At 34.9% G+C, this 27,826-nt stretch overlaps 1 protein-coding gene and 1 long non-coding RNA gene across 2 annotated transcripts in view; one reads left to right on the top strand and one right to left on the bottom strand.

The window, feature by feature from the left end:
- Window positions 1-27,826, top strand: part of EYS (eyes shut homolog) — a 1,513,100-nt gene that overhangs the window by 350,128 nt on the left and 1,135,146 nt on the right. The gene's annotated exons all lie outside the window — the stretch shown is intronic.
- LOC140636294 (uncharacterized) overlaps window positions 1-27,826 on the bottom strand; it is a 54,832-nt gene that overhangs the window by 26,324 nt on the left and 682 nt on the right. The gene's annotated exons all lie outside the window — the stretch shown is intronic.

The following is a 27,826-nucleotide window of genomic DNA, read 5'->3' on the forward strand; positions in this document are numbered from 1 at the left end:
CTAGCAGGCTTGAAAGATAGTCTAGTATTTCCCAATCAATATGTTGTTTCTGAAATCTTATCTGCATTTGTTTATTTTATATATCTATTTATGTGTTTATCTCCATCAATCTTCCAAAAGCAAATAAATTATACTCTTGCATACATTTTCTTAAATTGATAAATGTTTAATTAGTTATCTAATGTGTTACCTTTCTAGAAAATTAAGAATTCATATATTTATGGTAGAGAAAATCATATATGTTTTTCAAGTTATGGCATGATCAAAATACATCAAGCATGGGTAGATAGTTTAATAATGAATAGACAACAGCAAGTACTCAGAATCTGCTTATTAAATACATCCTTTATTATTAAAATACCAAATGCTTTTATTCACAGAATGTGGGAAAAGTAGAGTGTAGATGCAAGATTATGTTTTTGTTTTCCAATGCAGTTACTTTTAAAGAATGTCTTAATACATAATTCGCTATTTAGAAGTATTAAAAAAAAAGAAGTATTCAGAGATTCTGTACTTAAAGTAGAAATCTGTCATTATAATTTTGGCAAGGATGGAAGCCTGAAAGATCTACAAAGATTACTGTTTTAACATATTTTTTCCTTCTTAATATTTATCTCACTGGCATGAAATGACCTATTTGGTTTTGTGCATATTTCAAACAAGTAATAAGCAATATTATATGTATTCATGGTTTTGTATTTTCTTAATATAAAAATGAACATGACTCATATAAAATTGGTCTATTTATGTGGACCATATCCATAACCTCCACCATTAGAGGGGTTAAGATATAAGGCCAAAATGGGTATGACAATCAGGTGAATGGTAATCTCAGAGAGAGTGATTTTATTATTAACTATGCTTGACTAGGTTAGATCATTTATGTTAGGAAAATAAATCTTGACATTTATATGGATAATTTTGTGGCTTACTTGTCAACCTTCCTGTGAGACATGGGTCTGATTAAACTCTGATTGAGAATGAGAACTGTAATACATTATTAATGAACTCTGGATAATTGTAAAGTTTTATGACTTAGGGATCAGTGGAAATTGGTTCCATGGTCAGTTTGAGAAATTATGAGAATACACCTTGCATCGACAGTGCTGATAGCTTAGCATTAGTCATGGTCTTCCCACAGCCATGGCCTGTGACAGCACTAATGATAGTCATTTTGTAGCGTGACCATGCATTAGAATACATTTAGAGGAGCGTAAAATGTCAAATATTGGAGTAAAGGTTTTTCAGCAGTTCCTGGCACAAGAAGCCTTATATTCCCAGAAATTCATGTTTCTTGGGATTTTGACCCATGTATAGATAGTAATCTCAAGATTCATAGAAAAATGTTGATTGAAAATAAGTCAATTAAAAAAAAGAAGTCAATTAAACTTTTTTTTTAAAAAAACAAATGTCTTTTTGAACTTTAAAACTATATTGACAATCAAAGCCAAAGAAAACAACATGAAAGTCGGTTTTTTTAAGTAACAATTGCATCAATAAATTATTTTTCTCATTTTTTAACTGAATGTAGGATAGGATAAAAGCAAACATAGATCTGATGTTTGTTGAATGATTTATTCAAGTAACCAAGTAATATTAAGAATTTTCAAATAAATGATATTTTGTATAATAAAATAAAATATTATATATTTACAATAAAAATATCAAATGGTGGAAATTAAAAGAGCCAGAATAACATAATGAGTAAGGGCATGAACTTGGAAGCAGAAGCTTGGAAGAGTCAAGGCTTCAATATATCTCAGTTGTTGCCTTAGATTATTTATTTATCCTCACGAAGCTTGCTTTTGCTATCTTTGAAGTAGAAATGACAGTGATTTTACTAAGAGGAGTTTTTTAAGGAGTCTCTAAAATAGAGAAATGGTCATTTGGTACCTGATATATAATAAGCATATAAGGTATTTTCATTATTATCATATCAACACTATAATGTTTCTTAATAAAAAAATGTATTGACCACTTAAAGTAGTACTTCATGATGAAGCCAATATCAAAATTGCTGTATTATATTTGCTATTAAAATGAAAGAATATGGGTCATAACTATGAGATCTGCTTTGAGAAACAGCTATGATTTCAGTAAGAGCATTTCTCTTCGTATAGATTTAAAGGCAGACTTTTTGTTTTGTTTTTTTTTAGGCTCTACTCTTACATGAATTTGTAAATGTAGATGAAAAGCTACAGGGGTTATAAAATTCAAATAAAATCAGGGAAACAAAGGAGAAAATGTAAAAAAGATGCCAAATGATGCAGAATTTGGTGTTTTTTAACTATTAGGGCATATTATCATCCTGAGAAAACATATTCAATTTGTAATCAGCTGACTGAAAAATTAAGGATTTAGCTAACAATTTTTCTTTATTTTTTAAATATTTTATTTACTTTATGTTTTTAAATCAATGAACAGCTTAGAAAAAAGAAAAAATTTCACCATTGTCTGTTTTAGTAAAATAATAATACTTGAGTTTGTTTGTTTTTAAGATTTTATTTATTCATGAGAAACACAGAGGGAGAGGCAGAGACATAGGTAGAGGGAAAAGCAGGCTTCTGATCAGAAGGAGCCTAATGCAGGACTCCATCCTAGGACCCCAGGATCATGACCTGAGCCAAAGGCAGCCACTCAACCACTGAGCTATCCAGGTGCCCTTCTTGAGATTTTTTTTTTTAGACTTGCAGACCCAAGCATATCAGTTCTTACTCTCTCAAAATTTATCTTATGCAGCTCACAGATTCTTTGGCCTGTCCATAATAGGCCCTAGTATCCTGAGGCAATGACAAATTATCATATCATTTGCTAGTAAATAAGTACTAGAAGCCATTCTTTCAGCCATAAAAGGAGAGTTGCCAATGTTGTGTACTTCAAGTACATTTATAGACTGTTCTCCCAGTTGTTCACTTCTTAATACCACCAGTACTACTATGATACAGGTTGTAACTCTGGACCTGGCTTGACTAAATGTCAGTCTGTGGAGGGCTCTATCCCTCCCCCTATTCTGAAAGATCCCTGTGGTGCTTCTCTTACAAATTCCTTGGAGGAAACATGGGCTCTGTGGTGACCTCTGGGGAACAGGGTTTATAGACTGATAGGTTCTCCATGCCAGTGTTCTCACATTCCCCCTTTTTTTGAATATTTATTGTTCCCACTTATTTTTTTTCTTTAATCTTTGCCATTTCTTGTTAATGATAGGAATCAAATCAAATAGAATCATATACTGTGACAAAATAAAAGTCTAAAGTATTTCTACCTTCCTTTTTTTCTCTCTCAACTATGCCCCCATCAAACAACACTGTGGGTTACATTATCAGAATTTCTGGTTGTGGGAACAGTATAGGGAAAGATATGACTATGAAAAGAAGATAAAAATGAAAAAAAAAGAGAAAAATGTAAGTGAATTTGAAATAAGTTGGCTTAAAATATATTCTTAACAATATATATAAATTTAATGCACTAGATTTCTGTTTGCTGATTAAATAATATTTTGTATGATAAAATAAAATATTATAAATTTACAATTTCTATCCAATAGAAATATAATGTGAGCCACATGTATAATTCAAATTTTTTCAGTAGCTACACTAAACATAAAAATATTGAACTTAAGTTTTTATTTAACTCAATTTTTATATAAGTATTTGTATATTATTAATATGAAAACATTACTAAAATCATTTATCCTTTTTTCTAGTTAGTCTTTGAAATCTGATAAGTCTTTTACTGAGCATCTTAATTTGGATGCTGATTTTTTATTGGAATTACTTGATATATATTTGCACTTTATAAAATTTAAGGTTGAAAATACAGATTTATATATGTGAAGTTGTCCAAATATATTTAAAATTTTTCAAGTAACTAAAATAGATTAGTTTTTAAATTGAAATTTAAGTTAAATAAATTAAAAAATGTACATCGTCTTGCACTAGCCACATTTCCATTGCTCATCAGCTACATGCAGCTAAGTGGCTACCATATTGGCATTGTATCCATGAATGTTCCTATTAAACAAAGTGCATTTCTTATTAGAAACCAAAGCCTTTGAATTGAATGCAGTACCCTCTGACCACTTTAGATATCAAATTCACTAATTTTATTTGCAAGTGGTTTTTACTTACAAGAGCAACAAATACCTAAATTTGCCTCTTCAGTTATTTATAGTATATACAAATTGCTGTGCTTTACATGCTTATAAAACCACCAGGATTATTGGTTGGGTTTTTTAGCCAGTCCACATTTAGAACTTCATTCATATAAATATGATTACCTTCAGTGGCTTAGGTTGACTTAAATATCAGATATTAGTCACATTCCCTTAATCTCTAATTTGTTTCCAAGGCAGCACTTAAAAAACATTTTCTTCCCTGGCAATCTTGCTTTGTTTTTGCATCTTCTATGTTTCCATTGCTTTCTATAACTTTATCAATAATTGAGCTGTAGAGAAAATATCTTGGATTAAGAAAGATGGCTTAACAAATATATATTTAATTTATATTGTAATATTTCTGATTGAAGTTACGATTCTCTTTTTTTGGGATTTGTTTACCATAAATGATGAAAAGCAGTTGGAGATGAGATTCCAAGCCTGACTGCAAACATCAAGTGCATGCTGGCAAATAAATATGTGGATTGCTAGAATACAATAAGGCTATTTAAACTACAAAAATTAAATTAAGGAACCATCTTATAGTAACATACCACACAAAACAATCACTAGGCTGCACAAAATAGAAAAGAGAAATCAATTATGGGTCAATAATACCACTTTCTCAATCAATTAGAAATAGCAAAAGTGCCTTGTTTACAGGAAGCCTGATAACATAATATTCTGACAATTCTTCATCTGTGACTATTAAGCATTGCTTGTTTAATTATGGTAGAAAGTACAGTTGAAATCATCTGAAGAAGAAACATATTCATTTTTTTCCAGAAGCATTAAAACTACCTCAAAGCACTTAAAAAAATATTTTAAGCTGCTCTCTTGGAAATATAGGATGATACATTTTTAAACATTTTATAGATACCTTAGGTTTAGGGTAGATCAAAGAAATTAAAATAATTGCTATGATTGTTTTGATTTTTGAGAAAATGTGTTTATAAGAAATTGCTATCTATGTGACATTGATCTAGAAAAAGAGAGTCTCATCTATGAGAAGGCTTTTATCTATGCTCAGTAGGCCTCCTCTCTAATAGAACCTCAATATTTTATTTTTATTTTGAGAAGAAATTAATGTTAAGTTTTAATTCTGTTTGCTATTTTAAAAAATTCCTATTATATATCTAATTTAATTATCAATTTAATGGGTTTATATTAGCTGTTCTTACATTTTTCTATTTATACCATGCAATTTTATTATAAACATAGAATACTTTCTTCTGTGCAGTATTAGCTTAGCTCGTTAAATCAGAAAACTAATGCCTCTAATAGCATAGATTTGTCTTTCTTTTTTTTTAAGATTTTATTTATTTATTTATTTATTTATTTATTTATTTATTTATTTATTTATGAGAGACAGAGGGTGGGGGGGGGGGAGCAGAGACACTGGCAGAGAGCGAATCAGCCTCCCTGCAAGGAGCCCAAGTGGGACTGGATCCCAGACTGCAGATCACGTCCTGAGCTGAAGGCAGGTGCTCAACCGCTGAGCCACTCAGAAGTCCTATGTCTCTCTTTAATAGTGACAGATTAAGACCTTAATTCAAGCAGCTATCTTGTAAATACCTTCCTTGACTGAAAACGTGAAATGTGTAGGGTCATTCTGCAGGGGCCACAATGTTAAAGAGTTGATTGTTAAAATTATCAATCCCCTATAGGTTTGTCCACACTCAGATCCAGAGCTAGTACAACCTGGTCTATTAGTATATGAAAAGCTCCAGAGGAGTTGTTTGTGTGACTCTGCTACTTCTGTTCTTGATGTATTTTGTGTTTACAGGTGAGCATAGGTAACCTATATTCTCATTGATTATTGTGATTTCACTTCTGTGTCTACCTCAGTTTAGTGTGGACAATACTACTGTTCTTCCTTCTAAGGCTTATTCCTTATTCCCAGTTAAATTTACTACCTGATTTGTTGCTTGGCATCAATGAGCATTTTTCATATCTGGGAGGTGTATTTTGGAAGCCTATCTTTGGGAAACCTACGTTGATAGTCCATTTGTGTTCATTTAGATGTGGTCAACAGCTATTTCTCTTCTACACATTACTGCTTTCCAGGTTGCCAGTACCCAAAGTATTCAGCAGGCCTTCTTAGCTGGACTGACATGAGAGGGACAATACAGAAAGATTAGCAATTTACTCTGTGTAAAGGGTAAATGCCGCAAACTTTAGACTCAGATAAAACTAAAATTGAATCATAATTTTATTACTTTCTAAATATGTAACCTTGAGTAAGTTCTCTGAGTCTTACATTTTCCATCTATAAAATTATGATGATAATAGCTATTAACAAATGTATGTTCAAGTACAGAGGTAGCATATATATGAAACAATTAGAGTGTTGCATCACACATTATAAAGGTTCAGTTAATGTTAAATATTTTTATTACCATCTGCAAAAAGAAATAATTTACTATGGAAAAAAAGTGTTTTAACATGTTGTTTTATGAATTGCTACATAATTTGTGTCTAAGAATTTCTATATGTAGGGGTGCCTGCGTGGTGGCTCAGTGGGTTAAGTGTCAGCCTCTGCCTCAGATCAAGATCCCAGGGTTCTGGAATCAAGTCCCACCTCGGGTTCACCACTTGGCAGGCAGCCTGCTTCTTTGTGTCCCTCTACCTGCTGCTCCTCCTGCTTGTGCTCTCTCTGTCTCTGACTAAATAAATAAATAAATAAATAAATAAATAAATAAAATCTTAAAGAAAACATTTCTATATATTTGTATTTAAGATTAGAATTCTTTTATTCATTTTTAACTGTTCCATGTAGTTTCTTTTATTTAGAGTGAATCAGAAATCACAAAGGAAATATCTGTTTTTGGTGTGAGACTTAATCAGAGCAGTGATACTAATAAATTAGCATATTATATTAGAGATATACTATTATAATATAACATTATATTATCATTTAAAATATATGTATAGCATTCAGGAGTATATCATATAAGAATATATAACAAATGTGTTGCAGGAATAAACTAATTATGATGAGACATATACTTTTTACTCTGTTCGCTTTTCATTATCCAATGTCTTTATGAAAAAAGCAAAATAGTACCTTATACTTTGACTCTTTCAAAAGATAACACAAATGTAACACAAACATGCTGTAGTTATTTTTTTCCTGATTTTAAGTAGTAATAAAAACAAGTTTCTTAAGATGCCATAATAAAAATGTCACAAAAATGTGTTTTTAAATTTATTTCCAATTTTTGTAGACATTCTTTTTTTTCTTTTTATTTATTTATGATAGTCACACAGAAAGAGAGAGAGAGAGAGGCAGAGACATAGGCAGAGGGAGAAGCAGGCTCCATGCACCGGGAGCCCGACATGGGATTCGATCCCGGGTCTCCAGGATCGCGCCCTGGGCCAAAGGCAGGCGCCAAACCGCTGTGCCACCCAGGGATCCCTGTAGACATTCTTCTTTGGAGAATTTAATTTGTATAAATAACAGTTATAATCTATCAACCTTACCTTTATTTGTTTATTTTAAAGATTGTATTTATTTATTCATGAGAGAGGCAGAGACACAGGCAGAGGGAAGGAAAGCAGGCTCCATGCTAGGATCCCAAAGTGGGACTCGGTTGGGGACTCCAGAATCAGGCTCTGAGCCAAAGGCAGATGCTTAACCACTAAGCCACCCAGGCATCCCTCAACCTTACCTTTAAAACTGTCCAGCAAAAATAATTTGTGGTGGTACCAACCTCTTACAGTTACGTTATGTAGTTGTCACTTGGACTGTAAAGTAACTTTCTGTTTCCTCAAATCCAACTTGATTTCCTGTTTTGATGTTTGATTTTCTTTCCTGTCAGATAAAAACTGCAATAGACATTGATGAATGTGCTTCCATGCCCTGTAAAAATTGAAGTGTGAGATTTCTCCATAGCTGCCTGCCAGATAAATAACCAGATATTTATATATTTTAGACCTATTAAGTGAATTTTCATTTCAAATGAAAATCTTCAATTCAGTGCAGGCTAGACCTGATATGTTAACAGTTCTCCAAGAGTTGATATGATTCTCCTTAGAAATATTAGACTCTGAAAACTCAGATTCTGCCTCACTAATACAAACTGCTGCAGCCACTCTGAAAAACAATACGGGTGTTAAAAAAAAGTTAGAAATAGAACTACCCTATAATCCAGCAAATGCACTTCCAGGTATTTACCCAAAGAATAGGAAAGTCCTAATTCAAAGAGATACAGGCACACTGATGTTTATAGCAGCATTATGTATAATGAGGAAGATATGATACATATATGTATGTGTGTGTATATGTATATGATATGTATGATGAAGATGTGAATAATGATACATTATAATGAAAAAGATATATATATATGTATATATATACACACACACACATACACACAATAGAATATACTCAGTTGTAAGAAAGAATGAAATATTGCAATTTGCACAGACATGAGTGGAGCTAGAGAAATAGAGAAAGACAAATACTATATAATTTCACTTATACCTGGAATATAAAAAACAAAAGAAATGAGCTAAGGGAAAAGAGAGAGAGAACCAAACCAGGAAACAGATTCTTAACTATAGAGAACAAACTATGGTTACCAGAGGGGAGGTGGTAGGGGGATGGGTGATATAGGTGATGGGGATTAAGGAGTGCACTTGTCATGATGAGGACAGGGTGTTGTATAGAATTGTTGAGTCACTATATTGAACACTTGAAACTAATTCTACACCATTTTTTAACTAACTGGATTTTAAATAATAACTAAAAGTATATATCATAGATTCAGGAACTAAAGTTCTATACAAGGTGGTATCACAAAAATTTTTGGATTAAAACAAATTTATACAATAATATTTAGAAAATGCACTATGTACACCTAATAGTATAATCTTCTGAGTTCATCTAAACATTACTTAACCTGAATTTCCTCAGAGATTATTAATAAAATGTCTCTTTTTCTCCTGAAACTTTTTAGTAAAGTTAAGACTACAAGAAAAAACACATAAATTATTAACTAATATGAATTGTGTTGAATTGTTTAAAAGGTAGTTGAGGGGCACCTGGTGGGTCAGTCAGCTAAACATCTGCCTTCTGCTCAGTTCATGATCTCAGGGTCCGGGGATCAAGTCCCACAGTGGGCTCTCTGCTCAGCAGGGACTCTACTCCCCCGTCTCACTCTGCCTATTGCTCCCCATGCTTGTGCTCTCTCCCTCTCTTTCTGTCAAATAAATATATAAAATCTTTTTTAAAATTGTAGTTAAAATATACAGGTTAAGAGCCTAAATGTTTATATAATGTTCTCATCCTCTAAGCAATATTTACTGCTTTGAAAATGTGAAGAATTTTTTAAGCTTCTGGTGATACCAAAACCATTTAATATTGTGAGCATTTGTAGACAGTGTTTTGCTAAATGATGAAATCAGTGAATCGTAGAAGTGGGTAGATTATTAAGCCCTTGGTTTTCAACATATGTACCCAAACTCCTGGTAGGATACAAACATAGTGTTAAAGGGACAAGAATGCTCAAAACAGTGACTAAGTACTCATGTTCACAACTTTTAAGTCCTCCTACAAACATACTGAAGATAACAAGATTGGATGAGAATCCACAACATGAAATGAAAATTATATATATTTTATTAGGCAGTAATTTTAGTATAATTATACACAATGACTACTTGCATTATATCATGTGATTTTAATACCACTTCAACATGTTCTTCCGTGAGAAGTTACTGAACCTCCTAGCCAATATGTCTTATTTTTTAGTTATCCTGTCTGAATATTTCTTTTGCTTTTATATAGTTTGGTGAAGCACATATCAGTTTACCTAGTCTTTTTTTTTTTTTCTCTTGAAACAAAGGCATGTCTTTATCTGGCTTGGCAGTGAATTATATTCCTAAAAATGTTCTCATTTAAAACCTTCTCTGATGGCTAATCACTCCCATGAATCAGCTTCTCTTTTGGTTCTGTTAACTGCTTTGATGTGACACTCTAGTTTGCCTTTTGTATACTGCTTCTCTACCATTTTGTGCCCACCTCCACCCTACTGTAAAGGGGAAGTAGAAGTTCCTGGTTGAAATGTATCCTGAGAATGGATTTCACAATATGACCTATGTAAAATTACTAAACATTCCCTTTGCAGTAGTGACTAAGAGGTGTTCATATCTGGTAACATTTTTGCCCCATGGTCTCTCCAAGGTCTTGCCAAATCCTTGGGTAGAAGTGGCCACAATCAGGCACCCCAATAGGGCAGCACTGTATGAAACCACTCAGGAAGGTAATTTTCAGATGCAATACAACTAGTGAAAAAAAAAAAAACCCTTAATGCTACAACTGCTATGTTCCTGAGATTCCTATATTGACTGAAAAATAGGAGCTGCAGAAATGAATAATTGCAGAGTGTGGGACCAAGTCTTGCCATGGGATCAACATATTGTAGTCTCAAAGGGAATTGTATGTCTCTTATTTTTGTTTGTCTCTCAAAATTTAAAAACAATTTTCACACTTTATTTTCAGTTTTTAGTATTAAAACAAATCACAAAAAAATAAATGCATACCTTAATAAGTTATTTTAAGGTGAATTGTAACACACCTTTATAACCATGCAGAAAAACTGAGCTTACTAGCTACCCCTGAAGACCCTCCAGTGTCCATGTGAAGCCCTCCTTCTAAAAGCAGCCACTTGTCTGGTTTTTACAGGATTACTCTTATGCTTTTTTATTTCCTTTTTTTTTTTTCCCCATTAAGTTGTAAATACCTATACACCATTGTTTAGTTGTTCCTACTTTTAAAATATGTTTTTAGGTGTGTGGCAGAATTTAATTTCTTTATTCTTTCTGGAACTACCAATTTGAATTCATCATTATAGAATCTTATACTAATATCTCCTGTATAATACCTGTATATTGTTTAATATTTAAAATCCTCAAAAATAAAATAAAATAAAATCCTCGTCTCAAGAATACTAGGGATAACCAAATCACAATATCCCATTATTACTCATTTACTTTATTCTGCAGTATAAACATAAAAGAACAAAATTACAAATAAAAATATCAACATAGTTATAAAAATTTTTTGTTCATGAGCTTTCTTCATTGTCTTCTAATTTTTTATACCATATCTCTGTAGTCTTAACCTATTGGCAACATATACAGTGCACTTTCCTTTTTTCCCCTTCATTTAGTTTATTCCTGCAAGTAGATGCATGTATACTGCTTAGCAACATATTCTTGTGTTAGTGTCTCTCCTTATTTTGGTTGCCTAAAGCTTAGACTCCAGAGGATTCTTCAGGGAGAGCTCATGGGAATAAAAACCCTTGAAATCTTGTGTATTGATAATCATAGATCTGTGTTTTTTATACTTGAGAGTACATTTGCTTGATATAAAATCCTCTGTTCCCATTTTCTCTTTCTTTCTTAAATATTGTAAATTTTCTCAGGTATTTAAATATTTTATTTTCTTTTGGCATACCAAAAAAGAAAAGTTGCTATTGAAAAGTTTGATGTTAATCTAATTTTTTTCCATTATAAATCACTTGCTGCTTTTTTTTCCTTCTTACTGGCCAAAAGTTGTATTTTCCCTTGAAGTGCAGTAATTTCACTAAATGAAGTGTTCTTGAATTACAATTTTTGATGTTTTCTGTTTTCCTTAATTTCGTTTTCCTTTTTAGGGAATCCTTAATTGATACATTGAATCTTTGTTGCCTACTTTCAATATTTGTCTCTCTCAAATCCTTTACATTTCTTTCTTAATTTCTGTTTTTTTTCCATCTTCTAATTATCCTAAGCAATTATCTGTTGTGTTCATTCTTTGTTATGTTCTTTTTGGAAATGTTTTCTTTTGCTGATTTTTTTCTGAGTTCTTTGACCTCATTACTAAGTTTTTCTAATTTGTGTGTATGTTGTTCATTCATAGCTGATGATATTTTCTTAATGTCTTTTAGCTCATTTGAAGTAATTCTTTGCAGATTTGATCTGATTTTTTGACAATGGCTCTGTCATTTTCTTTCATTATTTCAGAGACTTTCATTGTCCATAATGATATTATTATATTTCTTATTCTTTTTCTTTTAATAACTTTGCGTTGGAGCTAACCTTGATACTCTGCTATTTTATGTTGATAGTCTTTTTGAACATTAAGAAATAGAAATAAATCAAGCTAGATTTCCTTACCTCACCTTTGTTGTTTGTTGTTGTTATTAGTTTGTTTACTGTTCTAGTATATGGCGGCTTGCCTACCCTGATGTCCTAGTCTGTCTTTCTCCCCTAAGAGTGTCTGATCTCCCTTCTCCATCTCTGTCGTCCCTATCCTGTTCACTTTCTATTCCATTTTGAACAGTTTCTCCCCAGTGTGGGGCCCTGTTCAGAAAAAGAACTGTGGTAGTCTTGTGAATTTATGCAGCTACACCTCTCTGAAAGCATTTTGATTGTTTTTCCTTTGTAGTCACCCTATAAGAATAGACAAACAGTTCTAAGCCTCACTGTTGTTTTCAAGTTGACTTGCTATGCTTTCCAGTGAATACATGATAACAATTTGAGGATTCTCTTATCTTCAGGTTTGTAAGATACTCTATTATTTTCTATTGCTATCACTTGAACAGGTGTATATGGCACAGAGTTCATAGTTCTTGTGAATATATTTAATAGCTGATGTTCGTGGTGTGTGGGCCTGTTTATGGGGATACTGTGTTTTAAATCCTGCACATAGGTTTTTGGGTATATTATCTAATTGCTGTCTGATTTGAGGTGAATATTCAGAGAACTTTAACAACTTTCCCAATACTATCATCATTTGTTCAAAATCCTATTTCATGTATTTTTAACTTTATGTGAATTTTCCAATTTTTCTGCTATTGAATAGGCTGAAAATTAAAATTCCTATTCACTAATTTATGTATTAATAATGGGGTTTTTTGCTCTCTATGGTGACTTTGCAATTTTTTTGTATTTTTAAGAAAGCATTTTTCTTTCAAAATTATATTATCATATATATATATATATATATATATATATATATATTTAGCCTGTGATGAATACTTTATATATTTTGCCATAATCCATTACAAATACATTCCTTTTATGTGGCTTTGAAAAAGTCTTTGTTACAATGAAAATGAAAGCAGTGTGCCCAAGAGTGATAAATGAATGTGTGTTTTTGTTATGTACATCCTAAAGAAGAGAGATAAGATAGTAAATGTCATTTTAAACATAAATTGTAAAATTAAAATGACAAATATTTGAATAACTACTCATTTATTTGAACAGCATTCATTTAACATTGTTTTCTGTTTTATCCTTATTTTATAATTAAAATTACACATTTAATATTTGTAAATCAAATTGATAATAGGCATAGAGAATTAAATAATGAATAGAGAAAGAGTTCTGCTTACAGTTCAATAGGAGCTACAGACAGATAAACAGAAACCTACAGAACAATATTCCTATAGAGATATAGGAATCATATATATACACACACATACAGTATTATATATATATATATATATATATATATATATATATATATGTATCTTACATGAATACCCTCATTTCATTCCCCCATCTACCCAGCCCCTGGCACCCCACTGGTCACCATTCTACTCTCTACAATCTGTTACTGTGAGTTTGTTTGTTTGTTTGTTTTGTAGATTGCACATATAGTTGTTTTTGTAATTCAAGGAAGACTTGATGTCATTCAGAACTAGGTAGTTGCAATGGTGAAGGAAACATAGGAGGACTAGAAGATTATTTAAGAATTGTTCTGACTTTATCTCTACCAAGATCAGGGGAAGTGAAATTACTCAATGTGTTAGTTACACATTGCTTAATGAAAGGAAGGTGCTGGGGGAGAAATATCAGGTTTCTGGCTGCAGAATCTCTATAGAATTGGTGTCATTCATGAGAAACAGAATTAGAATCCAAACATTTGGTGAGATAGATGAAGTATGAAGTTTGTAATATGTGTAATTTGAGATATTCATGGGACACCTAAGTTACTTTCAATAGCTGTTTAGATATTCCCTTATAAATGGGGGCTTGGGGGGTACCTGGGTGGCTCAGTCCGTTACCTCTCTGACTCTTGATTTCAGCTTAGTTCATGATCTCAGGATTCTGGGGTCAAGCCCAGCATTTTGCTCCGCGCTTAGCAGGGAGTTGGCTTGAGAATTCTCTCCCTATGCCCCTGCCTTCACACTTGTGTGCATGTATGCACACGCACCCTCTGTCTCAAATAAATAAATCTTTAACTGGAGATTTTAAATTGCAGAAAGCAAACTCAGGGTGAGGATATATACTTTGAAGTGATTTGACTGTAAAAATTTTTAAGAACAATATAAGTTTAGCATAATGTATGAGTTTGCTCAGGAAATGTGTACAGATTAAGAAGAGAAAGAGGTCCCATGACAAAGCTGAGGTCTATCAATGTTTAAGATGGGAGTAGAAAAAGAAGAGCTACACCAGGAAGGCACATTAGGCAAAGGAGAGAAACAGTAAGAACTGTAGCCAAGAGAAGTGTACACCTAAAATAGGAGACACGAATCTATACTAACAAATGCCACCTCAATATTGTCTAAGATAGGGACTCAAACATGACAAACTGAATTCATCTTTAATGATGTCTTGTATAATTGGCACATTGGCAAAAAGCAGTTTCTGTAGAGAAGGGACAGAAGTTACTTGTCATGTGACTGAAACTGAGTACACATAAGAAAATGGGTGTAGATAAAATTTTTAAGAATGTTGGCAGCAAAGAGAGGGAAAGGAAAAAATGGAAGATGGTGAACAATGGAAGTTTTCTCCTTTGTTTTGTTTTCTTGTGATCAGAACATTTTTAAATGCTGATAAGAGAAAACAATGAAAAGGGAAATTTTAGACATTCAAGATATAAGAGAAGAAATAATAGGGGAAGAGCCCTCAGAACTGTGGGAAAGACTAACAATCACATGTGTAAGAGTAATATTACTCTCTTAAAGGGGAAAAAAAAGAAAAGAGTAAGTATGTGTGGGTGTGGGAGGTATGGGAGGAAGAGCAAATGTGGTAAAATGTGAAGATTAAAATTTTATCAGTTTTTGGGGTCCCTGGGTGGCGCAGCGGTTTGGCGCCTGCCTTTGACCCAGGGTGCGATCCTGGAGACCCGGTATCGAATCCCACGTTGGGCTCCCAGTGCATGGAGCCTGCTTCTCCCTCTGCCTATGTCTCTGCCTCTCTCTCTCTCTCTGTGTGACTATCATAAATAAATTTAAAAGAATTTTTAAAAATTTTAAAATTTTATCAGTTTTATAGAGTTCTATGATTGTTGTTCTCTCTGAGGAGTGAAAAGTTAGGTTATCTCTTGAGACTGTGTTATGTTAGCAAGATTAAAGGTTAAAGGAGTATAGAGAAATTTGATAAGTGGTATCTAAGAAGATTCATGAACAGCATCAGATTTTACAGATATTAGAGAACATAGTTTATTAGCAGAATTTAACACCAGCAAATTAGATTATTGTATTGATTCAAAGCAATTTACCAACATTTTTTTTCACACCAGAATGCACACACAAAAAAAATAGTAACGTCTTATGACACATGATACACACTGATAAGCCTCCTTGAAGCTAGAGATTGCTGGACTACATTATGTGACTAATTTGGAAATTGCCACCTGCTGATGAGCTACATGCATCAGTATCTGGACCAACCTAAAACCCATGTACTGGCACATTAACACACAGTTAGGAAGCTCTGACCAAGCTTTACTTTACCTGGTGAATGTTACTAAAGAAAACAACAAAGGAATTGAAATATTTCCAAGAGAGTGGTTTTATGGAATGAAAGAAAAAAAGGTATAAAGACCTAGAATTCAAAGTAAAACTGAGAAACTGAGAATGAGTGATAAGGATAGGTGATGGAGGTCACAAATTATTAATTGAAAAACAATGTATCTGCAGAATGTCCGTATTGTGATGATGACAATATCATGGCTTATCCATGAGTATGTAGCTGATGTGAATTGGATGTAAAGGTCTTCGGACAATAGATTGTTGAGGAAATGAGATATGCACTGAAATAGTGAGTGGTTCAAATAAATGTTGGCATTATCCAAGATTACATAATTAGGGTTGAATAAGGAAGACTTCTCAGGCATTAAACTCTTTAGTACAGCAGGAAAAGTTCTAAGAGGATAAGAAAAGTTAGCAATGAGAGCATAGTGTCAACTAATCACCATTAAGCTTAAAAATACAATGATTTTTTTTACATGAATATGAATTAATGGTCAAGAAACAGCAGTACAAATGAGGATTTTAACCCTACTTTTACGCTATTAACTTTCTGCCATGTGTGTGTTAACAGCTGCCTCTTTAAGCCACTTTATTGAACTTATGATTAAATTATTAGTTGGATCTATACTAATTCGATAACATGTAACACAAGATATTAAAGGTATCAAAACCAAATAGTAACTTTTTTAAATAATTAATTTTGGGAGAAGTCTTCTTCTGCCATGGTACTCTTCTTACATTATTCTGTCCATCTAGTTAGGTATGTTTCATGCCATTGTGGATATTATAGAATATAGGAATGCTCTAATGCTAATATTCTTCAGAAGTCTCTTTACTCATTTTAGTAATCATTTTCACTAATTAAAATAATTTTTTTACTAAATTATTCCTTTTTAATTTACCAAAGTATTTTCTCTCTCCTCTCTGGACCCTAATTGATACAAGAATATTAGTCATTGAATTTTTACCGCAACAGTATTTCATGCAATCTAAAGCACATTTTTTTTTTTTGTATTTCTTCACATATTATCACTTCTAAAACCAGACAATACCCAACAGTTGATGATATGTTTATCAGTTTCTGGTGCATCTGGTAATCTCTAATGTCTTGGATTTCATTAAATATGGTATTTCCCTGCTTTAGTCTCTGTCCTAGGTACTAATTATTCAGGGATTATAAAGGTACATTTATTTATGTATGTCCGGATAGTCAGGCGAATATCCTCTTTTTGGTTCAGACATATATATTTTAATACTGATTTTAAAAATGATGTGCTGGGGTCTTCAAGTTAGTATAGAAATTGAAACTTCCATCTGAATTCTTTATATATATAATTTCTTTCTTCCTTTTTTTTATACACTCAATTTTCTCTTTGCTTTTCTTCTCTCCTTTGCTCTAATCCAGCAGACACACATCATTAGGGTTAGTGGTGATGGAAGTAGATATCTTAATTCTTGAAAAATACATTGCCGTTTTCTTTCTAACATGGCCATTTTCATAAACTACTTAAAGTAGATTAGGAAATAGACCACTAACTTTCTGTGCTATGCCCTTTCAAGAATAAGAATTCTATGTGCTAAATATGACTTATCATATTTGAATGGCCTATCCTATTTGCTATCCTCCAGGATTGAGCAGATATTACATAGTCCATCTCCCAGTTGTTGAATGCACAGTATCTCATTAGTATCCTCAGAGTGCTATGTGCAACTATTTGAGAATGAATAAATACTTTCACTGGAATGAGATTAGTGTATGATTAGGAAGTGTCTACTAAGAAAGGAACTGATTTGAAAGCATACAATCTAACCAATTTAGATAGCTTCCCTGATGAATTCAAGCTTGAATCAATTTGTACTCAGATTTCGAATGTGTTGTAATTTTGACTAAAAACTGAAACAAGATTATTTCTGTAAATCTAATATCTCCTTTCTGAAGTGCTCTCGGATATAAAGTCTACTGTACCATGAAATAGGTCTGTTGTACTTTTCCTTTCAACTCTGATGACATGCCTAATAAACTCCTGCTTCATTATACAGAAAAAAAAAGTATTCATTTCTGAGACTGAGCATTATAGGAAAATGGGTTTCCATATTGTTATTCCACCTGATAGACTATTAAGAAATCTGCAAGTGTATAATTAGCAAGAGCAATCTTGTTATTACCAATTGCTCATGACCTGAAAATAGGTTCAAAATTGCTAAAGGTACAATCAGAGATAATTTGTAACATCTATGTGTCTCATAGCTTTAATAAACTTAGATAATTTCAACAACTTCATCTTAGTCCTAATAACAATATTTATGTTTTGACAGTGAAAAGTATTAACATTTATTAATAAATAGATTATTTCATTAGATGTCAATTAATTATGAGAATCCTCTGAGAGATCAAGGATAAAAAGACTTGGTATTAACCCATACCAAGACTCCATGGTTTAAAAATGCCCTGTCACCAATAAACAATAATATCCTTAGCCACTTTATCTTTCTGGCTGTTATTGAATTAATTCAACTGAGGCACTGCAAGAAAAATTAAAGTAGCCAATAAGATTATTTTGCACTAATACCATTAAATTGTATATATCTTTAACTATCCTAAAGAGCAAATGCATTGATATTTAGGGGATTGGTCCTTATAGTGATGGCCCTGGGATGGGGGGTGGAGTTTAAGAAGAGTTAGGGTTTAAAACGAAACTATGTGACTCATATTCTTCTGTGTATTGTCAAAAACATGAAATTATAAGGCCAAGTGCTAGTTCTAAAAGTTTCCTAGACCTATAAAGACAACACTGTAAAAAAAAATCACAATAAATCTGATTTTTCATCTTTTCATTTAAGTTTTTGCTTTCTCAGATAAATAACTTTTAATAAGTATATCCTGTGAATTAATTTTCAAGACTAAAATAAAAGGTTTAATCAGTATAAATCAATCCACAATTTGTAATCTGTAGAAGAAAAATTGTAGTCAATAAAACATATCACAGTTGTGATTATACTTTCAATTCATAAGAGTCCCTGTGATGATCTTATTGTGTCACCCCAAATTTTACATACATGTCCATTTGTTTCTACCTACTGTGTATGCTCAGTTGTTAGACAACCACAGGCTCAGTATGTGGAGACTCTTAATTAAGGAAAACTAGATGTAGGACTTTCTGGGAATTTATGCACATAAGGAATTAAGTCTCAAGTTGCTCAAGTTGCTTCCATGTCTGGTAACTGGACTTTGTGGTCAAATCTGGAGGTGCACATCAAGATTAAGCAGAAGCCCTTGTCTGATCTCACCTTTCCAGGATCTTTTTTTTTAATAATAAATTTATTTCTTATTGGTGTTCAATTTGCCAACACACAGAAAAACACCCAGTGCTCATCCCGTCAAGTGCCCCCCTCATTGCCCGTCACCCAGTCACCCCCACCCCCCGCCCTACTCCCCTTCCACCACCCCTACTTTGTTGGTTTTTAGGAGTCTTTATGTTCTGTCTCCCTTTCTGATATTTCCTACCCATTTCTTCTCTCTTCTCTATTCCCTTTCACTATTATTTATATTCCCCAAATGCATAAGACCATACACTGTCTGTCCTTCTCTGATAGACTTATTTCACTCAGCATAATACCCTCCAGTTCCATCCACGTTGAAGCAAATGGTGGGTATTTGTCATTTCTAATGGCTGAGTAATATTCCATTGTATACATAAACCGCATCTTCTTTATCCATTCATCTTTTGATGGACACCGAGGCTCCTTCCACAATTTGGCCCTTGTGGACATTGCTGCTAGAAACATTGGGGTACAGGTGTCCTGGCATTTCATTACATCTGTATCTTTGGGGCAAATCCCCAGCAGTGCAATTGCTGGGTCATAGGGCAGGTCTATTTTTAACTCTTTGAGGAACCTCCACACAGTTTTCCAGAGTGGCTGTACCACTTCACATTCCCACCAACAGTGTGAGAGGGTTCCCTTTTCTCCGCATCCTCTCCAACATTTGTGGTTTCCTGCCTTGTTGATTTTCCACCTTCTCACTGGTGTGAGGTGGTATCTCATTGTGCTTTTGATTTGTATTTCCCTGATGGCAAGTGATGCAGAGGATTTTCTCAAGTCCGTGTTGGCCATGTCTATGTCTTCCTCTGTGAGATTTCTCTTCATGTCTTTTGCCCATTACATGATTGGATTGTTTGCTTCTTTGCTCTTGAATTTAATAAGTTCTTTATAGAAATTGGAAACCAGCCCTTTATCTGATACGTCATTTGCAAATATCTTCTCCCATTCTGTAGGTTGTCTTTGAGTTTTGTTGACTGTATCCTTTGCTGTGCAAAAGCTTCTTATCTTGATGAAGTCCCAATAGTTCATTTTTGCTTTTGTTTCTTTCGCCTTTGTGGATGTATCTTGCAAGAAGTTACTGTGGCCGAGTTCAAAAAGGGTGTTGCCTGTGTTCTCCTCTAGGATTTTGATGGAATCTTGTCTCACATTTAGATCTTTCATCCATTTTGAGTTTATCTTTGTGTATGGTGCAAGAGAGTGGTCTAGTTTCATTCTTCTGCATGTGGATGTCTAATTTTCCCAGCACCATTTATTGAAGAGACTGTCTTTCTTCCAGTGGATAGTCTTTCCTCCTTTATCGAATATTAGTTGACCATAAAGTTGAGGGTCTACTTCTGGATTCTCTATTCTGTTCCATTGATCTATGTGTCTGTTTTTGTGCCATACCACACTGTCTTGATGACCACAGCTTTGTAGTACAACCTGAAATCTGGCATTGTGATGCTCCCAGCAATGGTTTTCTTTTTTAAAATTCCCCTGGCTATTCAGGGTCTTTTCTGATTCCACACAAATCTTAAAATAATTTGATCTAACTCTCTGAAGAAAGCCCATGTTATTTTGATAGGGATTGCATTAAACTTGTAAATTGCCCTGGGTAACATTGACATTTTCAGAATATTAATTCTGCCAATCCATGAGCATGGAATATTATTCCATCTCTTTGTTTCTTCCTCAATTTCTTTCAGAAGTGTTCTATAGATTTTAAGATCCTTTACCTCTTTGGTGAGGTTTATTCCTACGCATCTTATGCTTTTGGGTGCAATTGTAAATGGGATTGACTCCTTAATTTCTCTTTCTTCAGTCTCATTGTTAGGGTATAGACATACCACTGATTTCTGGGCATTGATTTTGTATCCTGCCACGCTACTGAATTGCTGTATGAGTTCTAGCAATCTTGGGGTGGAGATTTTTGGGTTTTCTATGTGGAGTATCATGTCATTGGCAAAGAGGGAGAGTTTGACTTCTTCTTTGCCAATTTGAATGCCTTTAATGTCTTTTTGTTGTCTGATTGCTGAGGCTAGGACTTCCAGTACTTAACTATTATGTTGAATAGCAGTGGTAAATGTGGACATCCCTGTCTTGTTCCTGATCTTAGGGGAAAGGCTCCCAGTGTCTCCCCATTGAGAATGATATGTGCTGTGGGCTTTTTGTAGATGGCTTTTAAGATGTTGAGGAATGTTCCCTCTATCCCTACACTCTGAAGAGTTTTGATCAGGAATGGATGCTGTATTTTGTCAAATGCTTTCTCTGCATCCAATGAGAGGATCATATGGTTCTTGGTTTTTCTCTTGCTGATATGATGAATCACATTGATTGTTTTATGGGTGTTGAACCAGCCTTGTGTCCCGGGGATAAATCCTACTTGGTCATGGTGAATAATTTTCTTAATGTACTCTTGGATCCTATTGGCTAGTATCTTGTTGAGAATTTTTGCATCCATGTTCATCAGGGATATTGGTCTGTAATTCTCCTTTTTGGGTGGGGTCTTTGTCTCGTTTTGGAATTAAGGTGATGCTGGCCTCATAGAACAAATTTGGAAGTACTCCATCTCTTTCTATCTTTTCAAACAGCTTTAGTAGAATAGGTATGGTTTCTTATTTAAACGTTTGATAGAATTCCCCTGGGAAGCCATCTGGCCCTGGACTTTTGTGTCTTGGGAGGGTTTTGATGACTGCTTCAATTTCCTCCCTGGTTATTGGCCTGTTCAGGTTTTCTATTTCTTCCTGTTCCAGTTTTGGTATTTTGTGGCTTTCCAGGAATGCGTCCATTTCTTCTAGATTGCCGAATTTATTGGCGTATAGCTGTTCATAATATGTTTTTAAAATCGTTTGTATTTCCTTGGTGTTGGTAGTGATCTCTCCTTTCTCATTCATGATTTTATTAATTTGAGTCTTCTCTCTTTTCTTTTTAATAAGGCTGGCTAATGGTTTATCTATCTTATTAATTCTTTCAAAGAACCAACTCCTGGTTTTGTTGATCTGTTCCACAGTTCTTCTGGTCTCGATTTTGTTCAGTTCTGCTCGAATCTTTATTAACTCTCTTCTTCTGCTGGGTATAGGGTGCATCTTGCTGTTTTTTCTCTAGCTCCTTTATGTGTAAGGTTAGCTTTTGTATTTGAGTTCTTTCCAGTTTTTGAATGGATGCTTGTATTGCGATGTATTTCCCCCTTAGGACTGCTTTTGCTGCATCCCAAAGATTTTGAACCGTTGTATCTTCATTCTCATTAGTTTCCATGAATCTTTTTAATTCTTCCTTAATTTCCTGGTTGACCCTGTCATCTTTTAGCAGGATGGTCCTTAACCTCCACGTGTTTGAGGTCCTTCCAAACTTCTTGTTGTGATTTAGTTCTGATTTCAAGGCATTATGGTCTGAGAATAAGCAGGGGACGATCCCAATCTTTTGGTATCGGTTCAGACCTGATTTGTGACCCAGTATGTGTTCTATTCTGGAGAAAGTTCCATGTGCACTTGAGAAGAATGTGTATTCAGTTGAGTTTGGATGTAAAGTTCTGTAGATATCTGTGAAATCCATCTGGTCCAGTGTATCATTTAAAGCTCTTGTTTCTTTGGAGATGTTGTGTTTAGAAGACCTATCAAGTATAGAAAGCACTAGATTGAAGTCACCAAGTATAAGTGTATTATTATCTAAGTATGTCTTAACTTTGGTTATTAATTGATTGATATATGTGGCAGCTCCCAAATTCGGGGCATATATATTGAGGATTTTTAAGTCCTCTTGTTGGATAGATCCTTTAAGTATGATATAGTGTCCCTCTACATCTCTCACTACAGTCTTCGGGGTAATTTTAGTTTATCTGATATAAGGATGGCTACCCCTGCTTTTTTTGAGGACCATTTGAATGGTAAATGGTTCTCCAACCTTTTATTTTCAGGCTGTAGGTGTCCTTCTGTCTAAAATGAGTCTCTCGTAGACAGCAAATAGATGGGTCCTGCTTTTTTATCCAGTCTGAAACCCTGCACCTTTTGATGGGGTCATTAAGCCCGTTCACGTTCAGAGTTACTATTGAAAGATATGAGTTTAGTGTCATCATGATATCTATTCAGTCCTTGTTTTTTGGATTGTTCCACTGGACTTCTTCTTAAAGGGGAATTTTAAGAGTCCCCCTTAAAATTTCTTGCAGAGCTGGTTTGGAGGTCACATATTCTTTCAGTTCCTGCCTGTCTTGGAAGCTCTTTATCTCTCCTTCCATTCTGAATGAGAGCCTTGCTGGATAAAGTATTCTTGGTTGCATGTTCTTCTCATTTAGGACCCTGAATATATCCTGCCAGCCCTTTCTGGCCTGCCAAGTCTCTGTGGAGAGGGCTGCTGTTACCCTAATACTCCTCCCCATAAAAGTCAGGGATTTCTTGTCTCTTACTGCTTTAAGGATCTTCTCTTTATCTTTGGAATTTGCAAGCTTCACTATTAAATGTCCAGGTGTTGAACGGTTTTTATTGATTTTAGGGGGGGATGTCTCTATTTCCTGGATCTGAATGCCTGTTTCCCTTCCCAGATTAGGAAAGTTTTCAGCTTTGATTTGTTCAAATACATATTCTGGCCCTCTGTCCCTTTCGGCGCCCTCGGGAACCCCAATTAAACGTAGGTTTTTCTTCCTCAGGCTGTCGTTTATTTCCCTTAATCTATCCTCATGGTCTTTTAATTGTTGGTCTCTTTTTTCTCAGTTTCCCTCTTTGCCATCAACTTGTCTTCTATGTCACTCACTCGTTCTTCCACCTCGTTAACCCTCGTCGTTAGGACTTCTAGTTTGGATTGCATCTCATTCAATTGATTTTTAATTTCTGCCTGATTAGATCTAAATTCTGCAGTCATGAAGTCTCTTGAGTACTTTATGCTTTCTTCTAGAGCCACCAGTAGCTTTATAAGAGTGCTTCTGAATTGGCTTTCTGACATTGAATTGTAATCCAAATTTTGTAACTCTGTGGGAGAGAGGACTGTTTCGGATTCTTTCTTTTGAGGTGAGGTCTTCCTTCTAGTCATTTTGCTCAGTGCAGAGTGGCCAAAAAGAAGTTGTATTGCGAAAAGGAGAAAAAGAGAGGCGAGAAAGAAGGAAAGAAAAGAGAAAAAGAAAAAAGAAGAAAGAAGAAAAAGAGAAAGAAAAAAAGGGTGGGGGAAAGAAACAAATCAAAAAGAAAAAAAAAAAAAAAACCGTGGAGTATCTTCTGATTCTGTGTACTTTAAGTCCCTTGGCTTCCCCTGGAACTGGTCCGTCTCGCTGGTCCTCTTGGGGAGGGGCCTGCTGTGCTGATTTTCAGGTGTGAGCACTTGGGGGAGCTGCTCTGCCCCTGCCTGGTGCAGGGCTCAGTGGGGGTTGTTTACCCCGTGAGGCCCCAGGAGGAACAACCACAGTGGCGGGGCCAGCTCTGGAGCCCTGGAGTCAGCCCCTTCAGTAACCACAGAGCTCTCCGTCTGCAGGGCTTGTTGGCTCCGGGGCGGGGCCGCTGATCTGCTCAGCTCGGGGCAGGAGCGTCCTTGCTGTCCTGGGCCCTCCCGGCCTCTGCCTGCCCCGGGGGAGGCGGGATCCTGGGCTGTGTCCCGGCGCCCTGTGCTCCGGGGCCAGCGCTGTTGGATTCGCGCTCCCGCCCCACAGCCCCCTCCGCGGACCCGCCCCCGAGCCCCTCCGAGCAGCTCCCGCCCCGCAGCCCCCTCCGCGGAGCCGTCCCCGAGCCCCCCCGAGCTGCTCCGGGTCCCGCCGTGCGCGCTGCAGCCTTTAGGGAGCTCGGCGCACTCTCCCGGGGCGCAGGTGTCTGTTAGTGTCCCCGGAGCCCGAGGGCATCCCCGCCCTCCTGGGTCCTGCTCCAACTCCCCGCGGGCTCCTTTCCCCCGGGAAGGTCGGTGCAGCTCCTGCGTCTCCGGGACGGGGCTCTCCTGTCCTGGGGACACTCGCCCCGGCCTCAGCCCGGCTCCTCGCGGGGCCCCTCCCCCTTGGAGGCCTTTTGTGTCTTTATTTCTTTTTCCCCGTCTTCCTACCTGGATAGAAGCGCGAACTCTTCTCACTGTAGCATTCCAGCTGGTCTCTCTTTAAATCTCAGGCCGAATTCGAGATTTTCAGGATGATTTGAAGGTTATCTAGGTAATTTGTTGGGGACAGGTGACTTGGGGACCCTACTCTTCTGCCGTCTTGCCCCTCTCCCTCCTGTTCCGGGATCTTACATACTCACTTTTCAGCTTTCAGTTACAGGCCCTAGTATACAATTTCTCCAGTTTACCTCATAGACTCTATAACAGTTCAAAACTATATAATACCATAGAAGGAATAGAGGGAAAGTAAATTCCTGCTGTTATGGGTAAATATATTACTATTAATCCTGTTGGATTTGTGTGTTTTTGAACCAAGAAATAGCATTTTTGTCATGTCTCAGTTTTAACTTACGTGTAGTAAGAACACATCCATCCAACAGAGAATCAAAATATTAAATTTAGTAATGATAATATCTTGAGGAATATAGCTTTGTATGGAGTCCAAATAGGTATATCCAGTTGCAGAACAGAGTACTGAGGTTGCTACCTCCTGTCCTGTCAGTGAGCATCTCTCCTGCAAGTTGGACTTTTGAAAGATTAGCTCCACTTACCCTAGAATCTTTGAACCAAGGCTGTTTTCCACAGGCTGGTAACTCAAAGCACCATTTTGGGGGAGATATAATAGAAGAGACAAAGAGACCAAAAATTTTAAGGCAAGGTTCCTCTAAGTAGAAATGAGGAATGGAAGAGAAAAGATATTTCCTTTAACTGTGGGTCTCTACCTCATTTAAATCCATCATTGGTGGAAGTATTGATTTTCTCCTAGGCTTTTAGATCACATTTCTTGGCCATCAACGTTGATCTGGGTCATAAATGATAGAGCTACAGTCTCAACTTGATTTGCAATTAAAAGACCCTTTCCCCTACCTTCCTGGCCAGACTGTACTCTATTATCTCCAGAAGTACAGAAGCAGTACTGAATGCCTTAACTCCCTCTTTTCTGCTCAAGAGGAAACCTAACATACTATGCTACATGGTGAGATCTGTTTATAATAAATGTAGATTTTTTTTAAAAAAGTATTATTAATCATACACAAAGCCAAATACACATAAAAAGGAATTTGATACTAATAAAAAATATTCAGTAGGATAAACAGCAACTCCAGCCTCCAGACTAATAACTAATGAGTAGATTAATAATGCTTCCATTAATAATAGAATTAAAAGTCATTTATGTATAACTTCAGAAAAATAATATTCTAAAATAAATGAATTAAGTTCTTATGCTAAATTTTACCAAGACTTTCAGATTAAAAAAAAAAAATGAGTTTAGTATGTTAGGAACCTAAAGAAGTACAAAATGTCTGGAAACTAAGTAAACAAGAAAGAAGTAGTATGAGTTGTTGGCTGAAAAGTTGTTAGGGGCCACATCATAAAAGGCAAAGAAATTTGATTTTATCTGAAGTGCTGTCAGAAGCTGTCATACTGGATTTATATATCATAATTATATTCTATTTTTTAAAAAATACTCTGGATGTGAATGCAGACTACAGTAAAGTGAGGTGAATATTTAATATTACAGTTAAAATAATTGGTATTCTCACTTGGGAGGGAGATAATTATGATAGACTTGGACGTTAGTAATTGTGATAGAGGTAAGGAGACAGATTTGAGATATTTTTAGAGGTAAGTTGCCAGGACTTGCTGGTAAATTCAGTGAAAGTAAAGAGGAATAAATAACTCAGGTTTTGCAGTTTATCATAGTTAATAAGGAAGAATGAAGATAGAGCTCCTTAGTTTTGTTTTGCCCACTTTGAATTTGAGATGCCTAAAAGATATTCAGGTGATGTCAATTGATACTTAACAGGTTGCTAAATCTTTGAGTTCCAATTAGAAATGGAGATTTTGCTTGGGAGTCTGTTATGTAGAAAATGTGGTATTTTTGATGTTTTCTATAAATCATTTAATAGTTTTACTTAGGTAAACTGGCAAGAGTAGGTAGAAAAATGTATGTTTAAATGAAAGAATGAATAAATAAAAAATGATAGCAGCAATCACTAGACAGGAGAAGAAACAGAAAAATTTTAGTATTTAGGCAAATCACAAAAGATAAGGAGTATGAAGAAATTGAAGAGACAGAGTAATGAAAGCATAGAATGTCTGAGATACTATGTATGAAACAGGAATCTGATTTTTAGGATTTCTTTTTGATCACTGGATCACTCCTGCCTTATGGTTTCCATGAAGAGAAACCTATCACAGTCTGATTTAGCTTAGATGGAACAAACAAATGAAGAGACTGGGCTGAAGAAAATATCAAGAAAAGATCAAAAGCTAGCTAAACATAGAAAAGGAAAACTAATTTGAATCTGTGTGAGTTTTAGCCAGAATTGAAATACAGACCAGGAAATATATGAGGAAAGAAAATTAAGATTATCTAGAAATTAACATCTAAAACTTATTTTAAAATAAGATATAGAATGCTTGATTATTCAGTTTGTATATCCTAAAACTCACAAACTAAAAGATGAACAGATACTATTTTTATTAGATATATTCAAACTTGTTATGCTTAATAATTTATTTGTCAAACAAGTAGAAACTTTATTACTGCTCACTG

Source organism: Canis lupus, chromosome 7 (assembly GCF_048164855.1).
Source record: "Canis lupus baileyi chromosome 7, mCanLup2.hap1, whole genome shotgun sequence".
Classification (NCBI taxonomy): domain Eukaryota; kingdom Metazoa; phylum Chordata; class Mammalia; order Carnivora; family Canidae; genus Canis; species Canis lupus.